The 11,620-nt window shown below is 40.7% G+C and overlaps 1 long non-coding RNA gene across 1 annotated transcript; it reads left to right on the top strand.

The window, feature by feature from the left end:
* Nucleotides 1-285: 285 nt before the first annotated feature.
* On the top strand, nt 286-3,541 carry LOC134484676 (uncharacterized). Its single transcript, XR_010062308.1, has 2 exons — nt 286-1,739; nt 3,437-3,541. It is a non-coding gene; the product is annotated as an uncharacterized LOC134484676 (long non-coding RNA).
* The last annotated feature ends 8,079 nt before the right edge of the window (nt 3,542-11,620 follow it).

Here is an 11,620-nt window from a genome sequence, read left to right as displayed (position 1 = left end):
ACAAATACTTATTTTAACAAAAAAATTACCAGACATCAGGAAATCAAAAACAACATGGACTATTGTATTTGGTTATCTAATCCCATTTGATATCAGTACTACACTATCTAGCTTCCAGTTTTCCCATAGCCAGAACTGAGGGTTTAGGATGTTTTACCAAGATTCTTTCTTAAAACCAAATGTAAGATACCAGATGATGGGCAGGAAGAAGAATGGCTTGAGGACCAGTTATACGTCTACTTCAATAGGTTCATAAAAACAGGACGGAATCTGTCATTCCTTAATTCTACATTCTTCACATAGTTCAGCAAAATCCATGTAAACATTCCACTTGACAAAATAGGTGTAAGAGCCACCAAAATTATATTTGTACTCATCAGCCAACCAAACTAGATAAGATTGATGAAGGTAAGAAGTTCATTCTGCAAGGAACCAGGTATAAATATTTACTGAGAGATACAGATACAGCCTGTCAAATACAAAAGTGAATGCTGGGACATACCAGTTAACTGAAAACAGACCTCTTGTTGGTAAATTTTGAAAAAGGATTCAAAGAGCTGAAGGTGCTTTCAACCCGAGAAGAATAACAATGCCAGTGACCAGCGCTTTCTTATAATAGACAGATTTACAAAGAAAGTACATGGACTAACCTATGGCTCCAAATGCATATGTGGCAGAAAATGGCCTTTTTGGGCAACATTGGAAAGAGAAGCTCTTGTATTCCCTACTTTGTCTCCCAGTTCAAGGGAATGCATTGCGGCAGAAAGGCTGGTTTGAAAAGAAGGAAATGGAACGGGTAGGAACCTTATGGGCAGGAAACTGGGAAAGGAAATAATATTTTAAAAGTAAATATAGAAACATCCAGTTATAAAACAATAAATTTTGGTAAAAAATAAAAAAAAGAATGATATGAAAGAAAGAAAGCTGCCAAGTAAAAAGACATCTTGACACAGAAATCTGAAGTGTTATTCAGAGTAATACTAGTGGAAAGACTGAGATGATGAAGTCTCAACTACAAATACTTCTCTATCCCAGATATCAGTGTGAGAGACAAACTGTACTATAGGTATCCAAAGCGTGGAGGAGTTTATTCAGAACTAGGGATACAATACTTGTTTTTCCCTTCTTCCTTAGGACCTTTTCTTCTTGAAAAAAAGAGTAAGGGTCATGAGTTCTCAGGAAAACAACTGTGCCCTTCACAACACTTGGCTTTTGGTATAAAGAAATTAATGATATAAACTTCTTATTTCAAGGAACCATAAGAACAGAGAAGTCCAGATAAGAACAGAGACGTGCAAATGCTTCTGAGAGTCTCCCAGCTCCTGATTCCCTTATGTGGAAGACTCAGATCAATGCTATCTCTTAAGCGATATCACTCAAACCCTACAAAGGACTCACTGAACTTTCCAAAGGACCACATATTTCTTCCTTGTTTTTTATACCAGGAAAGAAGATCAGCTTTTTTCTCCCTATTTCTATTCTCTTCATCGTCTTTGTTATCACTCCCAAATGTGCTCTGAAGTAGAGGCCTATTAGTAAACCCTAGAAGTACTGAAAGAATATCTCAGAGGAAGTTGCAGTCACAACAACACTTGTGACATCACAGAAGAATCTAGTGCTCTCCAGGTTAGAAGAGAGTTTTCAGGGAATGCCTAACAATGATGTCACTGAAAACTGTCATGGCCTACCTGATGAACACCTTTCCTTACATTGACCAGATTCAAGTTTGCACTTTATAGGTATGTCTCCTATGACACAGTGGAAACCTTTATATACACCTTCTCTCTAAAGCTAGAGAATTCTCTGTGCTTGACTAGTGGTTACATGCTGTGGGGCGTGGCATGGGTGAAAACGATTTAGGAACATGGAGTGTAGGAGATGTTCCTAGATAATATTTTTAATCCCCGGTTCATTCCTGTGACACACAGTTAAATTTTCTAGGTTTTCTCCGTATCACAATGACCAGTATTTTCCCTACAGATGTATAATTGAACGAATATTGTATTTCAATTTCTTATTGTAAATTACTTGTTAGGTGACTTTGTAAATTTTTCTCAGAAATTGATCTCAAAAATTCTGTTTTCAAGTACCATTTTCTGCAATGATATTGTCACATATGGGGCCCTGATATACAGTAAGTATAATAGTGTAAATTCTGTGTACCTACTTCAAATGTAATCTCTCAAATTCTTATTTTATCAAAAAAATTACCAGACAACAGGAGAACAAAGACAACATTGACTATTGAATTCTGTTTCTTGTCCCATTTGATATCAGTACTACACTCTCTAGCGTCCAGTGTTCCCATGGCCAGAATTGAGGGTTTAGGATGATTTACCATGAATCTTTCTTCAGGCCAAACGTAAGATGCTGGATGATGTGCAGGGAAAAGAATGACCTGAGGGCCAGTTAAACGTCTACTTCAGGTTTGGGATTTACCTCAATGGAGAGCGCTTGCCTAGCAAGCGCAAGACCCTCGGTTCCTAACCCAGCTCTGAATAAAAGAGAAAAAATAAAGTCTATTTCAATAGGTTCATAAAAACAGGGGGAGTCTCTTTGAAATTGTCATTTTTGAATTCTATATTCTTGACCTAGTTGGTCAGAATCCATGTTAACTTTCCAATTAACTTCATAGGTGAAGAGCCACCAAAAGTATATATGTATACATCAGACCAAAAAAAAAAAAAAAAAAACTAGATAAGATTGATGAAGGTAGGAAGTGCATTCTTCAAGGAACTGGATATAGATATTTACTGGAGACACAGATACAGCATGTCAAATACAGAAGTGAATGCTAGTAGCAAACCAGTGAACTGAAAACAGACATGTGGTTAAATTTAAAAAAAAAAGGATTAGAAGAACTGAACGTGCTTTAAACCACATAAGAACAATGATGCCAATGAAACAGAGATTTTTATAACTAGACCAATAATCAGAGAAAGTACATGGAATAGCCTATGGCTACAAATGCATATGCTGCAGAGGATGGCCTTTTTGGGCAACATTGAAAAGAGAAGCCCTTGTCCCCTCTAATTTGTCTCCCTGTTCAAGGCAATGTCATGCGGCAGAAAGTTTGGTTAGAGAAGAAGGATATGGAAGAGGTAGGGATCTTATGCACAGGAAACTGGGAAAGGAAATAATATTTTAAATGTATATATAGAAACATCTAATTAAAAAGCAATAAATTTTGTTTAAATATAAAAAAATGAATGATATAAAAGAAAAGAAAGCTGCAAAGTCATCACAAATATTGACTCAGAAATCTGAAGTGGTAGAGTAATACTAGTGGAATGACTGAGTTATTGAAGTCCCAACTAGAAGCACTTCTCTCTCCCAAATATCAGTGTCAGACACAAAGTGCATGATAGGTATACAAAGCATGTATGTGTTTACCTTTAGTTAGTGACACAATACTTGTTTTTCCCTTCTTCCTTAGGACCTTTTCTTCTTGCGAAAAAGTGTAAAGGTCATGAGTTCTCAGGAAAACAACTGTGCCCTTCACAACACTTGGCTTTTGGAATAAAGAAATAAATGATATAAACCCTTTGACTTCCAGGAACCATAAGAACAGGGAAGTCTACAAGCATCTAAGAGCCTCACAGTTCCTTATTCCCTTATATAGAAGCTCAGATCAACCCTATCTCTTCAGCCATCCCACTCAACCCCTACCAAGGGCTCTCTGAGTTTTCCAAAGGACCACATATTTCTTCCTTGTTTTTTTATACCAAGATAGAAGGCCAGCATCCTTCTACCCATTTCCAATCTCTTCATCCTCTTTATTATCACTCCCCAATTTCTCTGAATTACATGTCAAGCAGTAACCACTTTCAAAGTATGTCTCCTGTGACACAGTGGAAACCTTTATGTACTCCATCTGTCTAATTCTAGAGATTTCTCTCTGCTTCACTAGTGGTTTCATGTTCTGAATGGAGAAACTTGTTCAGGGGCTTGGCATGGGTAATAAAGATGTAGGAACATGGAGTGTTGGAGATTCTTCTAGAGAATATTATTATTCTGTATGTCACAGATTTTTTCCTGTGACATACAGTTCAATTTTCTAGGTTTTCTCTGTTTCCCAAAGTCTAGTATTTTCCCTACAGACCTTTTATTGAATGAATATTGTATTTGAATTTCTTATTGTAAATTCCTTGAAAAGCAACTGTAGGCAGCTGCGATGTGCCAGGACTCTAAGTTGGTGCTAGTTTCTGCCTTCCACCCTCCCAATGGCGAGCTCTCCTTTTAGTAAACTATTCCTTATTTGGCTATGCCACCTGGCCTGCCAGATTCTGCATTTTGAAAGCCTATCTGCATGACCCATTTGGCTTGCTAGGATTGGCCAGCACTATCTATTTAAGTTTGGTTTGGGGGTTCCCTGTGGTCAGAAAATTGTATCAACGTTCCTGAGTAAAACTCGTCGAAGAAGATCTTCACTATTCTTGTCTTCCATGCTGGTCGAGGGTGGACATGGCAAGTGGTGACCCGTAAAGGGACCTCCTGATATCAGAACTTCTTGCAGTCGGGGCATCGCTGGAAATTTCCCAAGGTAAGGTGGGACCATAAGCACCGTGGGAAATAAGTGGTTATAAATTCTCAGGGTAGTTAAAAAGTAAGTTCTCGGTAGAAACAAACTGAAATTAGGAAGACGCTTGGTAAATTTAGTCACAGCAGCCTAGAAAGTTTTGATCCTGAGGACCTCACAGTCTCATCCAATTTTTCTGGCTCTTCAAGAGCTGTTTGAGCATAAGAAACTAAAAATAAAAAGGAGCACCATAGAGAGATTTTTGTGTGAATGCCATGTCTTTGCTCCCTGGTTCTTAGACTCTGGTAATCTTACTGTGGCAAGTTGGGAAAAAATAGGGAAAGACCTTGATTTTGCATTGGAACAGGGGACTCTAAGACCTGGGGTCCATCCAGTGTGGCATTTACTGCATAGTTGTCCTGAGGATCAAAAATGTTGTCAGGCAACTATAGAGAAGGGGAAAGCTGCCCATGAAATGCTTCAAGAGGAAAGTACAGAAAACCAGGGAGGTACAAAGGAGACAGACTCAGAAAAGACAGATATAGAGGAAGAAACAGACGAAACAGATTAAGAAGAAGAAAAGGAAAAAGTCTAAAATGGTGGAGGAACTCCCTAGGAGGGTACCCTCAGCTCCTCCTCCCTGCAAAGTTGTAGAGGGAGAAAATAAAGTTTCAGGTGCAGGGGGTCCTCCTGTGGTTAACAACGGCACTGTACATGTGCAGGGTTTTCACCCGGCATCAATTGGCTAGTAATATGCTAATGAGGGAGCAGCACAATGCTAATGAGGTAATTCATGCTCCACCAATCCCTGAAGGACAATTAGCATAGCCTCTGCTGCTGTCTATATAAGGTGAGCACTCTTGCTGCTTGAGGTCCCACTGTCCCTGTTCAAGAGAGCTGTACAATAAAGGCTTGTTCGCAGAGGAATGCTGTTGCCACGGCTTCTTCTTGCGAGACATTGGGCACGCAACAAACAGGTAGTCCATTCTGCCCAGAAGTGTGGGAGCCAGTCCGCACAGAAGTGAATCTGGCCTATCCTGTTTATGTGGATGCTAATCAACAAAGGTATCATGAGCCTTTATACTTTAAGGTGATCAAGTCCCTGAAGGAATCAGTAACACTTATGGCATTATGGCCTCATTTACCATAGCTTAGGTTGAAGTCTGACACAGATTTTGCATGACTCCTAGTGATTGGATTAAACTTACGAGGGCCTGTCTTAGACTGCGACAGTATTTGTATTGGAGAACTTGTCTTATTGAGTTTCCCAATGAACACGCTGACTCTAACTTGGCAGCAGGGCGAGGGGCAGCCAGTCTGTCTGGGATAGAGATATGCTGCTGGGTCAGGGACACTTTGCCAATACTCAGACAGGGTATCCAGGACAGGTTTACCAGCAGATTAAGAAGTTACAACAAAGGCATGGAAATCCTTACCTAATAAGGGAGAAGTGAGTGGAAACCTAATCAAGATCCTTCAACGACCTATGGAGCCATTCTCTGACTTTGTAGCCTGATTAGTGGAAGCAGCGGGGAGAGTCTTTGGCGACCCCGATATGGCTATGGCGTTGATTAAACAGTTGGCCTATGAACAGTGCACAAAGGAATGTCGAGCTGCTATCATTCCTTACAAGAATAAGGGACTTGAAGCTTGGATGAAGGTGTGTAGAGAAATAGGGGGACCTTTGTCTAATGCTGGACTTGTGGATGCTGTTATGCAGAAGACGCAGAGAAAAGGAGGAAGTTCAGGAGTGTGTGTTAAGTGTGATCAACAGGTGCACCTAAAAATGCAATGTTGAGAAAGGAGAAGTCTATTCAGTACAGGAATTGGCCAACGCCCAAGGCAACAAGGTCTGTGCCACAAGTCCAAAAAGGGGAACCATTGGGCTCATGAGTGCCACTCGGTAAAAGACATCAATGGGCAGCCTCTTAGCTCGGGTTTTGGTGTAGCAGGTCCAAAAAATGGACAGCCGGTTCCAGGACACCAGGACCTACAAATATGTGGGCCAGTGGAGAATCAGGACGTATAACAGAGTCACGAGATATGGCCGTCCCTTCGCCATCCAAGAGGACAAGGTGAGCCACTAAGTGCTCCACAGGACTGGACCTCTGCTCCACCAGCAGACCTGTACTAACACCTTGAATGGGGGTCTAGTTGATAAAATCTGATTTTAAAGGACCCCTTGAACCTGGGCCAGTAGGGTTACTTATAGGGAGATCATCTACATATTTAAAAGGACTACATGTCCATCCAGGAGTTATTTACCCAGATTATACTGGGGTAGTCAAGATCATGGTAGAATCACTGAAAGGTATTGCTACCATTTCCCCTGGGGACAGAATACCCCAAATATTACTTTTGCCTAGACTTCATGAAAGATTTGTAGCCCACTCTAGAGGGAGAGGAGAGAATGGTTTCCGTTCCACAGTCCCCGACCTTACATTTTTAGCCTTGGGTTTAAACCAACGACCAGTAATGGAGCTAAGGGTAGATGGTAAAAGGATCCTAGGAGTGTTGGATAAAGGGGCCGATAGAAGTATAATAGCTAAGAAAGATTGGCCCTCTGGAAGACCAGTACAGGCCTCATCTCAAACATTACAAGGTCTCCATTAGACAAAAGCTCCTGATATGAGGGCAAGACAACTGAGTTGGAAAGATCAGGAAGGGCATTCAGGAGTTATGCAACCCTATGGGTTGGATTTGCCCATTTCCCTTTGGGGGAGATATTTGCTGAAAGATATGGGTTTCAAATTGACCACTGAGTATTCTGAAACTTCACTAAAGATTATGAAACATATTGGCTATTTTCCTGGTATTGGAATAGGGAAACACCTGCAGGGTACGACTAACCCTATAACTGCCCAACAGAGGGAAAGGAATCAGGTCCTGGGTTTTTCCATGGGGCCACTGAAGAAGGGTTCCCATTACCTGGAAAACAGAGGAGCCGGTTTGGGTTCCTCAGTGGCTGCTTTCTTCTGAGAAGTTTGCTACAACTAAAGCTGGGTGCCAAGCTTATAAAACCATCAGTATTACCTTGGAATACCCCAATTTTTGTGTTTAAAAAGAAGTCAGGGAAATGGAGACTGTTGCATGATTTACGAGTTATTAATGAACAGATGCAAATCATGGGCCCCAGTGCAACTCGGGCTTCCTCTTTTATCCTCTCTGCCAGACTGTTGGCCTGTTGTAGTGATTGATATAAAAGATTGCTTTTTCTCCATACCTCTTTGTCCAAGAGATAGTGAAAGATTTGCTTTTACTGTTCCATCATGCAATCATGAAGAACTTGATCAACGACTACAATGGGTAGTTTTACCACAGGGTATGGCCAATAGCCCTTCTGTGTGTCAACTTTTTGTGGGCAATGCCATTGCCCCAATAAGACAGAAGTTTCCTGCACCCAATTTTACAGATGATATACTTTTAACTGCAAAGTATGAAGAGATTTTAGGTTTAGTATATGGAAATTTAGTTAAATTGCTAGAAGGTAGGGGATTTGATTACTGCCCCAGAAAAGGTACAAAAGGGCAATTTTGTAAATTATTTAAGAACAAAACTAAGTCCTTATACCTTTATCCCCCAGAAGGTTGAATTGAGGAAAGATAATCTTAAGACTCTTAATGATTTTGAAAAATTACTCGGAGATATTAATTGGGTCAGATGTCATTTAAAATTACCAAATAATGAATTAAAACCATTGTATAATACTTTAGTTGTGGATTCGGCCTTGTAATCTCCAAGACAATTGACTGATGACGCAAAGGAAGCTTTAGAGAAGGTTGAAAAAGGATTACAAGGCACAATTTTACATCGATGGAAGGAGGGTGCTATGCATTCTAGCCACCCACAGGCAGCACACAATATTGTTGTGGCAAGATGGTCCTCTGCTTTGGGTTTATCCCAAGGCTTCTCCAGCTAGATCAGTAGAGTATTACCATACAGCAGTTGCATGATTAGCCCTGAATGCGATCCAACAGTGCGTACAATAATTTGTTGTTTCCCCAACCTCAATCATTGTGCCCTATACAGGTCAGCAGATGAAGATCTTGTGTGGCACTGTGGATGATTGGGCTATATCATGCTGTGGATTCCATGGAGAGATAGATAATCATTATCCAAAGCACTCTTTGCTATCCTTCTTTAAAGAACATCCCGTGATCTTTCAGTGTTCCTATATAGGGGGCGCCAAACATTTTTACAGATGGATCCAAAAATGGCTGTGGAGCTTATGTGATTAACCATCAAGAGACAATTTTGTGCCAATATCAACCCGGCTCTCCACAAATAATTGAATTCAAGATTGTGCAGGAAGTGTACAAAATTGTTCCTTTGCTTTAATTTTCTCTCTGATTCGTCATATATGTTAATGCAGTTAAGATATTAGAAGTGGCTGGCCCTATTAAAATTAGCAGCACGGTATGCCAGCTGCTGAAGGAACTTCAGAAATTGATCTGAGAAAGAGGTCACAAGTTTTTTGTCCAAAATATTAGAGCACATAAAGGTTTGCCTGCTCCTCTCAGTGAGTGAAATGATCTTGTGGATAGATGTACCCGAATGGAGTTCATATTCCTAAGCTCATCATTGGATGAAGCCCAACAGTTTCATAAACAATTTAATGTGCTTACTAAGACCTTAGAGCAGAAGTTTCACTTGTCTTGAGCAGATGCTTGACAGATAGTTTTAGGATGTCAACAGTGTATCACTTTTCACCATCCCCATAGTGTAGGGGTTAATCCTAGAGGACTTTTGCCCCTAAAGGTTTGGCAAATGGATGTAACTCACATATCTGGATTTGGGAGCCTAAAATACATTCATGTTTCTGTGGATACTTGTTGAGGTGTCATTCATGCTACCCCTACGAGTGGAGAAAATGGACCCAATGTTGTTGGACACTGCCTCTAAGCCTGGGCTGCTTGGGGAAACCCTCAACACTTAAAAACTGATCGTGGCCCAGCATAAACTGCCAAATCTTTCAAATCCTTTTATAAACAGATGAATGTGCCATGACCTGCCTTATAATCCCCAACATCAATGTGTTGTTGAGCAAGCACATCGTACCTTGAAGGAATGCATAATTAAACAAAAAAGGGGAATAGGCCATGGTAGAAGCCGCAAGGAACAGATATCCTTAGCCCCTTTTATTCTTAATTTTTTTTTTTTAATTTTGAATGATGATGGCCTTTCTGCTGCTGACCGACATCAGTGTCGGGCGGGCACATTGAAAGTTATGTGAAAGGGAAAGATGTGATCACTGGCTTATAGCATGGACCAGATCCCATGTTGGCATGGGCAAGAGGGTCTGTTTGTGTGTTTCCTCCGGATCTGCAAGATCCTTTGTAGGTCCCTGAAAGATTGACCAAGAGGTGCTACAAGAATGATGATCCTGCTGTTGCTGACACTCCTCGGTGTGACCCAAATGCTGGTTCAAACAGAGCCCTGGTGGGGGTGTTCCCAAGACTCATGCCGATACGTCATGACTTTTAAGCCCACTTCTCTAATTTGGTTAAACAGTTGTCACGTTATCTTCAAGGCAATTGGGCAGGAGAATTCGACTCCTAAATGGATCAGCTACATGTAGCCATCCTGAAGATGAACTCCACACGTGCAGATGCTAGACTGGCTACAAGATTGTCATCTTGGATTGTTAATGCTATGAATCATCTGAGGGTATGGGTGGGTATGGAAACCCTAGCTGGACTCTTGCTGCTGGTCTCCCTAGTGTGCCTGTGGTTTCTATTTTAGAATGAGGTTTGTTCAGAGGTGGCACACAGTTTGCAGCCATTGAAGCAGGACAGTCCCCTCAAGCCTGTCTAAGGGTCATTCAGAAGACCTTGTTGTACCTCACGCCCGAGTATGTGTGAGTGACTGTGCACAGTGATGGGCAACCTACCTTCTATCTATGGCATGGAAACTTGTGGACGATGAGTTGTCCTAAGACTGGTTTAATGAAGAGATGATCCTAAGACACGTGTTTGGGGGGGGGGGTCACCATGCTCAGTGGTTCCTTTGCCTGCTTGGTTAATTAAATAAAAGGGGGAACTATAGGCAGCGGTGTTTGGTCCGCCTCAAACATGGCACTGGTTTCCACCTTCCACCCTCCCAATGGTGCGCTCTCCTTGTAGTAAGCAGGTTCTTATTTGTCTATCCCTGCCTGGTCTGCTAGCTTCTGCATAGTGACAGCCTACCGGCATGGCCCACGTTGCTTGCTGGGATTGGCCAGCACTAGCTATTTAAGTGTGCTCCGGGGGTTCCCTAGTGTCTGAAAATTGTATCAAGGTTCCTGAGTAAAACTGCTTGAAGAAGATCTTCATTGGTCATGTCTTCCTTGTTAGTCGAGGTTGGGCATGATAAGGGACTTTGTAAATATTCCTCCATGTGTACTCAAAAATATTGTTTTCAAATTCCATTCTCTGCAATGATTTTGGTCACAAAGGGGACCCAGGTAATGAGTGAGTATAACATTGTAAATATGGTGTACCTATTTCAAATGATGAATTCCCAAATCCTTATTTTATAAAAAAAATTACCAGACATCAGGAAAGCAAAGGACAACATGGACTTATGAATTTGGTTTCTTGTCCCATTTGATATCAGTACTACACTATTGAGCTTCCAGAATTCCTATGGCCAGACTTGAGGTTTTAGGATGTTTTAACATGATTCTATCTTAAGGCAAAACATAAGATACCAGATGATGGGCAGGGAGAAGAATGGCTTGAGGAACAGTTAAACATTTACTTAAATAGGTTTATAAAAACAGGAAGGAGTATTTTTGAAATGGTCATTTGTGAATTCTATGTTCTTGACATAGGTGGGCAGAATCCATGTTAACATTCCACTTAAACACTTAGGTGTTGGAGCCATCAAATATATATATATATATATATATATATATATATATATATATATATACACACATCAGTCAAAAAAACTAGATATGATTGACGAAAGTAAGAAGTGCATTCTTCCAAGAACCAGATATAAATATTTCTTGAAAGACACAGATATAGCATGTCAAATACATAAGTTAATGCTTGTAGTAAGCCAGTGAACTGAATATGGACCTCTTTTTGGTAAATTTTGAATAAAGATAGAGGAGCT

Source organism: Rattus norvegicus (assembly GCF_036323735.1).
Source record: "Rattus norvegicus strain BN/NHsdMcwi chromosome Y unlocalized genomic scaffold, GRCr8 chrY_unlocalized_3, whole genome shotgun sequence".
NCBI lineage: Eukaryota > Metazoa > Chordata > Mammalia > Rodentia > Muridae > Rattus > Rattus norvegicus.
Note: the sequence above shows the minus strand (reverse complement) of the source record. Positions and strands in the feature narration are given on the sequence as shown.